General features: G+C 40.7%; 1 protein-coding gene across 2 annotated transcripts in view; it reads left to right on the top strand.

Annotated features, from left to right (window-relative positions):
- The window catches only part of cd276 (CD276 molecule), a 63,856-nt gene extending 55,085 nt beyond the window's left edge, over positions 1-8,771 (top strand). For both annotated transcript variants that reach the window (XM_072465003.1, XM_072465002.1), the window contains exon 8: positions 7,855-8,771. The gene's annotated coding sequence lies outside the window, so the exon portion shown is untranslated. The remainder of the gene's footprint in view (positions 1-7,854) is intronic.
- The last annotated feature ends 6,275 nt before the right edge of the window (positions 8,772-15,046 follow it).

Raw genomic sequence — 15,046 nt, 5'->3', positions numbered from 1 at the left:
ACAATACACATTGGGGTATTTTAGACTGTTCTGAAACAAAAAACGCATCATATATATTTTCCAATTTAAAACTGATACCACTACAAATACATGTGATATAATATACCTTTTATCATCCAACTGATCTCTTCATTGCACTTTACCTTTTATTGTAACTTGGGGCCAGATTTACTAAGCATTTGCACAAATGTATACAAGTAAACACAAAAAAGCGAGGCAATAAACAAAACTTCAACTGAATGGCACTCCACCAATCACAGCGTAGGTTTAATGCTAAAAGGAGCAACACGTCAACAAAACGACACATGCTATTTTTTGTCAATTTAGCCCCCGGTAAATCTGGCCGCTAGTGTTTCACAAACAACGTCTGTTTTCCTCTCCCATTATCTTCCTACTGTGTTTACGCATACTTCATTGTGAAGTATTGTCACTTGAGCTGTAATTGCCCAATATTTCCATCTAACACTATTTTTATTAAGGCCAATTAAATCATCTTTACATTCATTCAACCTCTTTCCATTATGGAGCCACCCCCATTTTTCAAAGGCAATTTATGCATTGTCGGCCAACGCAATTGTGACCAGTTCTGCACCATTAATCATCCTGTAATCACATTAGTGGTACATATACATTGTGATTATACTACAACAAAATACTGCAATTTAGATTAATAGAAAATTCTAGCTAAAATAAATAAATTAAATAACAAAATAAATGGCCTATTTTAATACATGTAGTCAAATCTAATCTTACATTTTGTAGTGAGAGTCTCCTCATAGATCCATGGAGTCTCCCCTGCTACTTCCTGAAAGATTGGACAATGCCCCTCCTCATTCACATAAACGGTAATTTTATCAATCTTGCCATTTTGACATCATGCAAAATATATGAATACATTTGGCTTCATTCCAATTGCTATGTTTTGTTCTGATTAATGTTCCAGTAGCTTGCATTCTCTAGCACTCTTACCTCACCACAAGAAGGTCCAGTGTTGGACGAGGGACAAATGGGGCTTTTCCAAACCATATCAGTTTGGCCTCTCTTTCCAAAATAGCAAATGGGTAAACTCCAAATGTCCCATTGTCATGGAATTAGACATACACCGATGCTATTCCGTAACACATCGAGAACACAATTCAACTTGGAATATGAAACGACACAGAAATATCAGACATTTGTATGGCAAGCTTGGGAGAAAACGCGGGGACTGATCACGCAAGCTGTTGTAAGCAGCCTGCGTGATCCTCCTGCGTCTCACCCCGTTTTTTCCCATGCTGGTTGGTTTTATTAGATATTCTGGAATAGGCGGGTCACATTTCTCATTGGTCAGCTTCACATCAAGGCACTCGGTATTTTTCCGTAGAGATAAAGCCTGCAAGGGGGGTGCAACTCCCCCCCTAGGGTAAACATCCTTTGGCCCATCTTTACGACCCCTTCACAAATGCAGTTTGTCACACCCTCGTTCTTCTCTTAGACTAATGATGCAGATAAAATATCACTATTATGCAGATAAAATCACAGAAATATAATCATATATTCACATTTTATCACATTTCCCTCCTGTTTATCAAAGCATTAGTCTACTGTCTCATATGCCAAACACATTACTCTTTTCAGTTTTCAACATGTCTTTCATATTGGTGTTAAAATGACACTTTTACACACAAAAAGTTAAGCACAGTCTTCAAACATTGAACACACTCCTTTTCTCTCGGCCCACAACATGTCTACATGGCTATATTACTGTCCTAAATTTTGAGTCAGATTGGTCAATCTCTGTAATTTGACAAACAGACAATTTATCTTGTCTATAATTTTGTGCGGTGTGATGGGAAATATAGAAGTACAAGCGGAAAGCCCTTAAACCCGCTGCTCTCTGGTCAGTCACTTTGACTCGTCAGGGACCTCTCTGGACACCTCAATAGAATCAAATACGTCGTATCAGGTGCTACTGGGACCAGATTGTCCACTAACCTCTCGACCTTGACCCTGCAGTATGGTTCTGGGTGATGTTGATCCTTGTTATGACCATGGCTGGCCACAAAAGAGATACATAGGCACATCGTCCTACACCCTTTGCCTCCAAGTGCCTTCTCAGCACTGTGTCCCCACACCACCATACGTCCTCGCTTGGTTTCTTAAGAGACCTTCTTCCGCTGCTCGCTTCGGTCACACCTATGACACATATGAACTGGTACATTTCCCATCTTAATTCATAATCTCATTAACATTGCATGTAGTTATGTTGTAGCAGATAAAAAACTCTCTTAGTTAGTGTAACCAATAGTGGCTGTGGTGTAATATGCCATTGTGTTTCTTCACTGTTGATTCTTTTCACAGAGTATGGTACTCTGCGCACCGTAGCCTCTGGCTCTTGTTCATCGTAGCAGAGTATAGTACTTTGCGTACTGTAGAATCTGTCTCCCGTCCATTGTAGCAGAGTATCGTACTCTACCGTAGACTCTGGACAAAAAACAAAGTCCTGCGTCTGCGATGTTATGGATCTGCCGCTGTGTTGTCCAGACATTTCTCTCACTTTCCCATGAGAGCACCCATGTTCTCGTCCCTCCAATGGTCGGTGTGAGGACGACACGGTGTGGCTCCGTCCACTTGGCTCGTCCACTTGGCTCGTCCCTGTAAACACCACATCTCCAACACGTTTTCTGCTGCGGTGATAAACAAAGTCTTTTCGACAGTTCAGTGTATTTCAAACAGCTTTCTTGTTTACAATTTTTGTTTTGAGTAATTATTGATTCGGAATATTTGTTTACTCGTCCAATATCCCTCCTTTTTGAGATATGGCCTTGCCCATTCCTCAAACTACTACACAATTCTACATTTAAACAAAATTCAATAATCCAGATAGTTTACAACGTTCACTAATCCAGGATGTAATCAAGGAAGAGATGGAATTGCGTCTGTCACTCCAACTCCGCAATGTCACCTCTTGACCTTTCACAGTTCAGTGGTCACATCCCTGGCTGAGCCCCCCCTTCCACGGCGCTGGGCCCCCCCCCTGTGTGTCTGTAATCCGACACTGCCAAACCTATCTGTTTTACCACCATTTGTTTCAAACTCTAAATGTTTCAAACTCTAAATGTCTCAAACTCTAAAAGTTTCAAACTCTAAATGTCTCAAACTCTAAATGTTTCAAACTCTAAATGTTTCAAACTCTAAATGTCTCAAACTCTACGTGTTTCAAACTCTAAATGTTTCAAACTCTAAAAGTTTCAAACTCTAAATGTCTCAAACTCTAAATGTTTCAAACTCTAAATGTTTCAAACTGTAAATGTCTCAAACTCTACGTGTTTCAAACTCTAAATGTTTCAAACTCTAAAAGTCTCAAACTCTAAATGTTTCAAACTCTAAATGTTTGGTCTCCACGTGTGCGCGCATATGTATGTATGTGTGTGTGTGTGCGTGTGTGTGTGTGTGTGTGTGTGTGTGATTCAAATACATCAAACAATAATAATTATCTCAATAATTCCCCCATTGAGCTGGCCATAAGGGTCAGTTCACAACTTAGAGTATTAACATCAAATTTCACATCTCCTCTGTGGGCGTGGCCTGAATAAAGTCACCCATCTAATGTGATATGTGCTAATCTTCTATATGTGCTTCAGGTGAGTTTCAAACTCAATCTCTCACACCTGCTCATGTGGTGCTTTACAAACATTGTGTATTAGTTTGTTCTAGCAAGTCTATATGCGTATTAAAAAATCAAAATGATTCTAAACCTTCCCCTTGGTTATAAAGCACATCATTTTTATCAACCTTTTTTTCCCCTTGTTCCCTACTTTCTTTGTCTTTTCTCTGTAACGCATGCATCTTCCTCTCTGTCTTCCCCTCTGTCTGTTCTCTGTCTTCCTCTCTGTCTTGCTCTCTGTCTTCCTCTCGTAACGGAAGAAACACCCATTTCCAAATTTCTAAACCTGCTTTTTCTTTCTCTCTTTTCACTTACTCTTACCTTCACTTGTAACCTGCTTTTACTTTCTCTCTTTCTTGTAGTCTAACCATCTCTTGCCTCCGTCCTGAGTCCTATAATGTTTAAGTCCTGTTATCACTGGTTTTCATAACTTCTATAATGTCTAAATTTAGATGATATTGTCTAATTTAAATCTATTCAATTCTTGATTGAATCTCCACAATTCTTCAGGCATTTACTTTAGAATGTCAAATTCTTTCCCTGTTAATGTTAACTTTTCCTATTACTCATCAGTCATCAGTAATTCTGGCATTATGTGGTCTCGGTCGTCTGAGAGAAATGCTACTTGCTTTACAGTCACGGTCAATGTCAAGCTTCTAGAGAAAATTCCTTATTAGATTCCTCCGGACATAAACGTGGTGTTTAAGATTCACCCGTGACTGCAAATTTTAGATCTCTCAGAATAACGCCTTGTGACCCTTGTATGATTAATTGTGATTCACACTTGTTAGTTAATCACTTATTAATCCTCATTCACACATTCACACTTCTCTCTTACTTACATTCACTCATCTTTATGTCAGTAACAACTCGTACATAAAGCATACGTTAAATCACTTTCGGTGAGAAACTTAACTCGTGGTGAGCAATTTAACTCCTTCATGTGAGAAACTTATCTCGTCCATAAGCTTACAATATTTCCTCAGTAATATCAAACTGGGCATTTCCTCAGTAATACCTAACTGGGCATTTCCTCAGTAATACCTAACTGGGCATTTCCTCAGTAATACCTAACTGGGCATTTCCTCAGTAATACCTAACTGGGCATAAAAGTCTACAATATTTTTCCAGTAAATATCAAACTAATGCATAAAACGTTTTATGGCTAACTCTTTTTCACACTCAAAGTTTTGTCTGACCTTCTTCGTCGCCTGTGTTCTCCTGCTGCTTCGAAACGACGCGCTCTCCTCGCGGAGAATGAGGTGCGATGGGCGGCCACGGGAAAAGTGGACTTCCTTTAGCTGTGCACAGACTTCACCGAGTCACCCGTCAATCTCTGCGAAGGGGCTGCTTGTCATCCGGCTCGAAGGACCAGAAAATGTCATGGAATTAGACACACACTGATGCTATTCCGTAACACATCGAGAACACAATTCAACTTAGAATATGAAACGACACAGAAATATCAGACATTTGTATGGCAAGCTCCCCGCAAACGCGGAGACTGATCACGCAAGCTGTTGTACGCAGCCTGCGTGATCCTCCTGCGTCTCACCCCGTTTTTTTCCCATACTGGTTGGTTTTATTAGATATTCTGGAATAGGCGGGTCACATTTCTCATTGGTCAGCTTCACATCAAGGCACTTGGTATTTTTCCGTAGAGATAAAGCCTGCAAGGGGGGTGCAACTCCCCCCCTGGGCAACATTCTTTGGCCCATCTTTATGATACCTTCACAAATGCAGTTTGTCACACACCCATTCTTCTCTTAGACTAATGATGCAGATAAAATATCACTATTATGCAGATAAAATACATCACAGAAATATAATCATATATTCACATTTTATCACTCCCATCTATAATTCTAGTCTAACTGTTCAGTATCTCGCTGTACAATATGTCACATTGTCTAAGCACATTTAGTTTGTTACATAGCATACCTCCTCTTTTAATGGTGTGAGAAAAATGCTGCAATTTAAATAATGTCTAAAAGTAGATCCTCCTTGTGTATGTTATACTTCCTAATTAGCCATTCTCTCACTAGCCTGTGTTTGATCATTGGGTAATAATATTTAGTATCACCAAGGTCTTAGCAGGATGCTCATTATTGTGCAACTACCAAGGTGATCTCCAAACATCACCCCTTCAGAATACAGCTCAGTTTTACTGCAATTACTCCTATAGGATGCCTATTGTTTTTTTCATATTTGTATACATTAAATGGCTATGTAACCAATGATGAGAATTAATTATGCTGCGCTCGTATCTAGTAAATGGACTGAAAAAGGAAGAGGGTGGATTTATAGTTGTTCATTAGTACTCCACTATGCTGCTGCCTGTGTCTCCCACATGAAGTGTCTCACGTAACCGGGCAAATTAGTGTGCAATCTCGTGTTCTTTTTTTTTATAAATGAATCTGTCTATCACGTCTCTGCTGTGTGGAAGTTGGTCTGCACCTCTGCTTGTTCACAAGACGGAGAAAGTGAATGTACTTAGCTTGAAGGTTACTGAGACATTTCTAATAACCCAAGGGAACAATACAGCAGAAACATGTGCCGGAGAATTTCAAAAATAAAAATAATATGATAATATTGACTGCAGTGGTATTACTTGAGGAGAGGGTCACTTGGAAAGGCACACGTGTAACATTGGTGTAGTGTTTGTAGTTCTTGGGATGTTGCCAAGTTGTTCACAGGGTTCAAATGAGAGTAGGCAGTCTTTTAAAATGCACAACACTCCTCTAACAAAAGTTTGCAATCGGTAGAGATCAGAGGATTGTTAACTTTTAGAAATTGCATTGTAACTTCGTCATATAGGCTAAGATATTCCAAATTTGAAGATAATGCAGAATTCTATTTTTTACACCATACAAATAAAAACCTTTTTGGTTACATTTGGCTGAAGGCGCTCTCAACATTTAGAATATTGCAGATATTCAAAATACACACAGACAGCATGTTAACTGTAACTTTAGAAAGGGGTAAATGTACCTCTTTTATTTCCAATTTCCTAAAGGAGTCCACTTCTATCACTGCAAATTGTGTTAAGTTGCTTGAATAATGTACTTCAACATAACCTCCATGCATAAAACCAACTATGCCTCTTTTAAACCAAGAAGGAGAGCTTCATGTGTGACATATAATTAAATTTCACCCGCTAATTCAGACTGTTTAATGATGCAGGGAGAACAATTTATTTCAGCATGCTATGCAGCAGGGTGGTCCATAGGGGCCGGTGAGGAGAAGGATTATTAGAAAGTGCTTCAGAGGGCTAGTGTCATTGAGGGAGACATGGGAGCAAATGGCTCTATTGCTCTTAAACACATGGATGTCTATTGATCAACTGACAAGTTGTATCACACTTTCCAAATTGCTCAATGAACACTGCATACAACACCGCTCATCATGCATAAAAACTATAGAATGTGCAAATAACAAGTGAGTAAAATGAGTATAATAAAAACAAACATATATGAAAGAGAGGTTAAAAAAAAACACTGGCCACTGAGCTCTGGCCGCGGCAGCCTTTTATCTCCAGCTGACTGTAACTTCAGCTGGGCGGATCTGTTGGCCTGGACTGCACCTGGTAACCAGGCAGGTAGAGGGAGGGAGCAAGCAGCAAGAGCGAGGGGGACCGAAGCAACAAATGACATTTGTAAACTGAAATATTGATCTAAAACAGCTTAAAATATAATGGAAAATGTTCCTCTTGTTCAAAACTGCAGAGCTGCAAAGGGGAGATTCACTGTTGGATTTTCATTAGTGTTTTTATTTTTGAAAAAACTCTAGGGGAAAACAATGAAGCCACAAATGAAGGAAAATATGGGCTTACTCAAACATGCTTTAATCTATTACATTTGAACTTCTGGTAAGTCAATGATGTCACATTTAACAAATAAAACTTAAATACAGGCTGTTTTTGATTTGTATTTGTTTATATTGCATTACTACTAGCTCAAATCATCTTTAAACCTTTAAATACATTTAGACAAAATGAGAGCCAATGAATTGTGTAAAAGTTCAAATCAATAAATTATATTAAATGTGTGTATTTGTTATAATATATTTTTTGAACTCCATATCTCTTTGTTAAACTGTAAATCATTCCAAACTGTCACCCAGTGGCCTCTACTGTTTTTAAAGTTAATGGCTTCTCCCACAGCGCACAACCTGACATTCTGTTTTGTATTTCTGTGTGTTTTTTCTAGATGCTGGCACCAGGCAGTGGCTGGTAGATGAGTCTGGCGGCTAATCCCAAACCACCTATCTATCAACCTGGAGACTATTTCCAGCCTCTCCTACAGAATGTCAAAGCCTCGCTGAGCAGAAGATGAGTCCATCATTTCTCTCAAAGACTTTCCCCACGAGTTTTCGTCTAAACACATAAACTCATCACATGCCATTATTTTTCTATTATCCTCCCTTCTGTCAATGGTGAGCCAGCAGCGAGTGAGCGAGTTCCCCTCTATTGTATGCAGGATGCAAAGGAGATCTACACAATGTGACAGAGTGCTTTGGCTCTGAATGGCCTTTGATGGGGCTGGTGCCAGAGATCTTGGCTCTAATGGGAAGCGAGACACTTAAAAAGAGATGACCCTGCCTTTGTTGCCATCACTGTCTCTTTGCCAGAGAGGGAGCCCAGCTCTTCTATTACTTCTGCACTTGCTAATTAGCGTCTGTCACAAGAGTAACTTGTACCTGTCAGTGCTCACTGCTCTCCTATATTCACTAACTTGAGGCAATTGAAATTGAATGCCAGCTAAGCTCCAACAAACTGCAAATGGTGCATGGCATATAACCTGATTTCCACACTGACCTGACAGCCTCCTATATGAAATGGTTTTAATGATTGAACAATTATATGAACGGATTTTTAATGCAGGTGAACAATCACACTTTACTTTACAGCACCTGTAACATGGTTGTCAGGGTTAAAGGTTAGAAGCTGCTACGATTCAGGGGTTAATACAAATTTGAACCATTGAACCACTTTATTCTTCTCTGTGTCTTTGTGTCTGTATATGGTGCAACTCCTACAGTCCACATTTGCTCCTATAGTTGTTGAACAGTGGGGAATAGAGCAGCACTTCTACATTCAGATTACTGATTTATTTTCCCCTACAAAGGACTTGCCGTTAGTGGTCTATGAGTCAGTTAAAACCAAAGTAAAACCCCATTTTGAAGCATTCCACATGGAACTGGAAATGTTTTATGCCATTTTGTGGAATGTTTCATGCAAAGAACATCTCCATGGAGAAAAGCAGTTGGTGGTCCCTGTCATTCCCTAATTTGAGTTACGCCTCGCTCACACTGCATCCAACGCCGCTCACATTAGGACCGGAGCTCTGCGGTGCTCCTGAGCTCACAGGCTTTGAACACACACTTGAGACCACGTGCTCACGCGATAACAAATCATTTACACAGGGAACATTTTAGCTGTGAGCTCCGGCGTATGGCAAAAAGTCCAATGCAACAGAAAGAATCCGGAGCGCCTTGGCACCTCCACCAGCACCTCCACCAGCACCACCAGACTGGACCACCACACTGCACCACCACACTGCACCTCCACACTGGACCTCCACACTGCACCTCCACACTGCACCACCACACTGCACCACCACACTGCACCACCACATTGGACCACCACACTGCACCACCACACTGCACCACCGCACTGCACCACCGCACTGGACCACCGCACTGCACCACCGCACTGCACCTCCGCACTGCACCACCACACTGCACCACCACACTGCACCTCTACACTGGACCTCCACACCGCACCTCCACACTGGACCTCCACACTGCACCTCCACACTGCACCACCACACTGCACCACCACACTGGACCTCCACACTGCACCTCCACACTGGACCTCCACACTGCACCACCACACTGCACCACCACACTGCACCACCACACTGCACCTCCACACTGCACCTCCACACTGCACCTCCACACTGCACCACCACACTGCACCACCACACTGGACCTCCACACTGGACCTCCACACTGCACCACCACACTGCACCACCACACTGCACCACCACACTGCACCACCACACTGCACCACCACACTGCACCTCCACACTGCACCTCCACACTGCACCACCACACTGCACCACCACACTGCACCACCACACTGGACCTCCACACTGGACCTCCACACTGCACCACCACACTGCACCACCACACTGCACCACCACACTGCACCACCACACTGGACCTCCACACTGCACCTCCACACTGCACCTCTACACTGGACCTCCACACTGCACCACCACACTGCACCACCACACTGCACCACCACACTGGACCTCCACACTGGACCTCCACACTGCACCACCACACTGCACCACCACACTGCACCACCACACTGCACCACCACACTGGACCTCCACACTGCACCTCCACACTGCACCTCTACACTGGACCTCCACACTGCACCACCACACTGCACCACCACACTGCACCACCACACTGCACCACCACACTGGACCTCCACACTGCACCTCCACACTGCACCTCTACACTGGACCTCCACACTGCACCACCACACTGCACCACCACACTGGACCTCCACACTGCACCTCCACACTGCACCTCTACACTGGACCTCCACACTGCACCACCACACTGCACCACCACACTGCACCACCACACTGCACGACGGGCAATCTGAGCCCCTTTTGTTTTGTGACTGGTTGCAGTCACCGCACTGGAGCTGCCCTGTGTGCAATGTGAGCCCGGCCTTAATAAATCAGGCTAAGAGACTAGCTTGGTTTACGCAAATTTGGTAAATGACTCAAATTGACAGGCCCTTCTCCAGAAAGGTCAGAAGTCAGGTCTGTGGAAAAACAAGAGCAAGAGAAACAGCCAGAATTAAATACATTTCTGTTGACTTTTTGCACAGTGGGGTTTTTAATGTAGGGTTAGAGGGATCTGGTTATGTTATTAAATAAGATAGGTACATTGATTTAAGGGTGTTGTGTAAAATAAAGTGTTGCCCAATCTTTTATATAGCTCTGTGCTGCTTTGAATGTTACATTATGGGTTTTTTTTGGTACTTGACCTACCTGTGTCTTCCATCCATTTATGATCACCAAAGTAATTTGTGTCAAATAAAACAGTGCCTATTTACATTAAAGAGACAGAGTGAAAGTGCCTGGCCACTGGTAATTATTGGTCCTATTCCCAGGGCCACTTTGTGCTCACTGAGCTAGAACAAGGTCCAGTTTATTACAGGCATTTCTGCCCCACGGGATTAACCGGGTTTCATAAATTCATCTCTACACTTTCCATTAGGAATAATTTTCCACTGTCTAGAGTCAAGACCATTCCACAGAATAAGCCAAACATGAATTATTGTGTGGGTAACACAAACATTCCATTTGTATGTAGAGCAGTTGTGACATATTGACACATTCCCAGTTAGACACAGTCCTATTTTGAGGCTAATCCGGCTTTTATTTGCTCATGCTCAGTCATCCCAAACATTTGACTTGTTTTAAATAATGGCTTTTCCTTCTGATTGTTTGTCACATTGGAAATAGATCTCTTCACACTGACTAATGCAGGACTCCTGACATGTGTGAGTGTAGGGTGCTCACACTGTGTCTTGTGGCTAAGCTGGATGAGCCACTGACAAAATGTGCACATCTCTGTACAGTAGCCCTTGACCTTGCCAAGTGTCCTCATGGCCTAGACACCTGTCTGAAATGAAATTACAGATTAGTGGCGCCAAGCCTGAAGAGAGGCTTATTTGGAGAGGCACTCATTCCTGTGGAGTAAAAAGTATCATGGAATCTAATGTTGAAATGTCACTTTTTCAGATTTAATTATATGTGATTGTGTAAGAGGAACATGCCTGAAAATGATAGCATATATAAGAAAAGCTTATATTTGAATCTGACTGTGTCTCAGTTTCTGTTTCCAGAGTGAATACAATATTAAAGAATAATTGTGAGACCAAAGGTGCAAAAGCTAAACCCTCATTAATTCAGAAGTCTGTGAAGCCTCACTCGGTTGCCTAATTTTAAATTAAAACCACTGCTGACTTAATTTAAATACAAATGACCATCCATCTCCACTAAAAAGGATTTTTTTTATTATTATTATTATTAAGTGTGCAAAGTGCAAGTCAACATACAAAGTTTATCTCTAGCTTGCCATGATGGAAGAGGAGACATTCTTACTGACATCCAGTAGACATTCAGTCTGAAGGAAGTATTCTGAAAGAAGCAATAGTTCTCGATCCTCAGACCAGAAAAAACTGGTTCCAAAAAACAACAAAGCTACTGGAGTTTTTCTTGAAAGAAATAAGTAATTCAAAATAAAATAAGAAAGAAACAGGCTTAATTAATCTATTACTGGAATAGAGGAATATGACTTAAAGTAAGTAAAGTATCGTTTAAGTACAGGTATTGAAAACTAGCTATTTTAACTCCTGGCACCAGAAGAACACAAAAGCACATGGTTGTAGGCTCCAAGTCTACAACCATATGCTTATTTTGGAAACCCCAAGGCTAGAGTTAGACCTGTGCCACGCAGACCCTGCTGCCGCTGGCAGATTGCCTGCTCTGGATTGGACTTGGGTTAGTTTGTTTGAAACTTGTGATTGCTTGTTTCTTAAAATCCACTTCTCCTCACTCAGCCAATATAAAGATGCTTTAAAATGGGAGTTATTCAGAAAGTTCAATTAACACTTTGACCATATCAGTGTGCTACCAGTAATGGAGCATTACTTTATGATGACCTGGGTTTTGTTCCCTGATTAAAGCAACAGTATGTAACTTTCTGGCGGTACGTCATCTGCATAATTCCATGGAAATTGAAAGTTAAATCCATACTCTCCATGGAGGTGGACACATGTTCTGCCATATTGTGAAATATTATAGCCAAAGGAGCAATATTATATGAAAACAAGCAAGAGGACAGTCAGTTGGTTGAGATACAAGCCTGGACTCAGGACACATGTTTTTCTAGTTTTTTCAGTGCAAAAAGCACTGAAAGCACTTTTATTTTAGACATTTTTTTGTTAAATCATTTTTTATTTTTTGGTTAAATCATTTTTATTTCTCCTGAGGATGTCCAATATAAATAATAAGTCATGTTTGCACAGGCTTAGGTGAAAATATCAAACAAAGGAGATGCAAAAGGTGAACACAATTATACTTTCAAATGTTTGCTGAAGCTGATTTAGAGAGTTTTATTAAATTGTTTGTGGTTCAAGACATAATCAAAACATTTTTACATTTTTTATTTTGGTTTTGTTTTACTACTTAGAATAAGTTCAAACAATACTGTATTGTACATAATGCATATGTATTGACCTATACACCAGCTTTTCATTCTCACAAAGCAGTCTGTGTACTAAAACATGCTCATCAACCTAAACTATACAAAACCAAGCTCATTGTTCTGTCACTGTCCACTGTAGACATATTTGGATCTTATTTGTGCTTTATACTAAGCACAACATAATTGTGCATGTTTTTTTTACACAAAATGCCCTGAATGTCGCATAATGATTAGCTAAGAGTGGGTGAAGTGTCTGGTGTTGGATCTTCTTGCCTGGAACAAAATATCCATTGAAATTCACATCACACTCCTAATGAAAATGAGGCCCTTGAGCCAGTATATTATGGAGGTCTGGGTATTCCTGGATGTCACACGACATAAGTGTCTGAGGAGAGCACATCTGCACTGCAACTAACAGATGTGTGAATAATCGCTCAACTAATCACTTGGAATCAACAGCATTTCCTGCCATATTTGTACTTACAAGCTGGAACAGAATTTGAATTTATTCTCTGCTATCAAAAACACACTCATTTTACCACAAATAGACCTACATAATTTCCATACAGGGGTGAAGATGCCCCTGCCCTTGTTCCGTATAATGCTCATATTATGAAGACCATGGCAGTTTGAATTAGCATTGGGGTTTTCTTTTTCGTGTTGCAAATTAAAATGTAACCATTAACTGCCTGATTTGCCAATTCAGTTCATGTGCAGCTTGTCCAGAATAATGAAAATCAGTTTTTTATGTGAGGGAAGGTTGAAGCACGGTCAAGGTCAATTCCGAGGCAAAAGTAGCAAGCAAGGGCACACAACTGAGTAGGAAGGGCACAATACTGGGTGTTAAAGTATGCCATGAAGCCACTTCTGACAGTATTGACAAAGCTCATTTATTTCACTGGGTCAATTCAAAAAGCAGAACTCGTCACAACCTGTTTAGGCCTTGTATAGATTCTGTCCCCGTTCGATCTAATGACGAAAATATGTTTTCAATCTATAGAGACATGCTATATTGTTGGAAAACTAATTTTTTTACAAAACGTTCATTGCATGCATGTCATAGTCATGGTTATTATGCAGTGAAAATCTCCGTTCCAGCCACTGAAAAATCACTTGTTAGTTGAGTGACTGTATGAGACACACTGTAAAACAATAGAGCAAGACAAACGGCACTAGGCTATTGACGTAAGCCTGCATATTTACTTCTGTCCAAATAAATGCAGTTTGGTAATAGTGTGCAGATTTGTTTTTATTTTCTCTAAACTGTAAATTCAACAATTTACCTGTGATCGTTTAAGGGATGGACTGAATTTTTGATTGAGCTGAATAATGCTACTTCTCCCTCCGGCTTTATTCAACCGTGGCATCACGGAAGAGTTTGAATAAAAATTAACTGAAATAACATGTGAAGGTTATGGCTGAATCCTTCCTCTTTACAAAAACATGCAAGTGTTTTGTAAACTGGATGTGCTAAATTACCCCAGGGAATGGTTAAAAAAAACAAAAAATCACAAAGCCACCATTTACAAAATTGTGTGTTGTAAAATGTTTTTTTGTGTGCTTCATTAGGAATCACCAGGGGGGATTTTGATCTTGCCTCAAACATGACTCCTGAGGTTCTTTCTGGAAAGAGCAGGAAAAGTATAAAGGTCAGCTAGCTGCAGATCATTATTAAAAATAAACATCAAAGAGCCTGGGGTGCAGACATGAAGGATAAAAGTGTGGGCTTCTCTCCTGGCTTACTCCACATGCTTTAGGTAGCTTTTAAAGTAGAATTCCCTGGAAACCAGGGTTAACATCAGAAGAATATGCCTTCAATAGTGTCAAAGGCTAGAGTGCATGTTAGAGAATAATTAATAAAAATGCTTGGCATGCAACCTTAATAAATCTAAATTTTATTTCCATTGATGGTCATTCTTCTTATGCTATCATAGTCCTATTTTGTATATTATATGAATACATATTTTGATTGAGAATGAGACAGTTTCTCATACTTTCTGTCGAATGCAGGAGGGTCTGGAACCGGAACCAGATTTCACTGCTGATCATTGATTGTCTGTGGATGACCATTACGCTCAAATCATTCAGAACAAAATATAA

Source organism: Eucyclogobius newberryi, unplaced genomic scaffold (assembly GCF_026437365.1).
Source record: "Eucyclogobius newberryi isolate DKJ021-1_F unplaced genomic scaffold, fEucNew1.0.hap1 SCAF_5, whole genome shotgun sequence".
Taxonomy (NCBI): Eukaryota; Metazoa; Chordata; class Actinopteri; order Gobiiformes; family Gobiidae; genus Eucyclogobius; species Eucyclogobius newberryi.
Note: the sequence above shows the minus strand (reverse complement) of the source record. Positions and strands in the feature narration are given on the sequence as shown.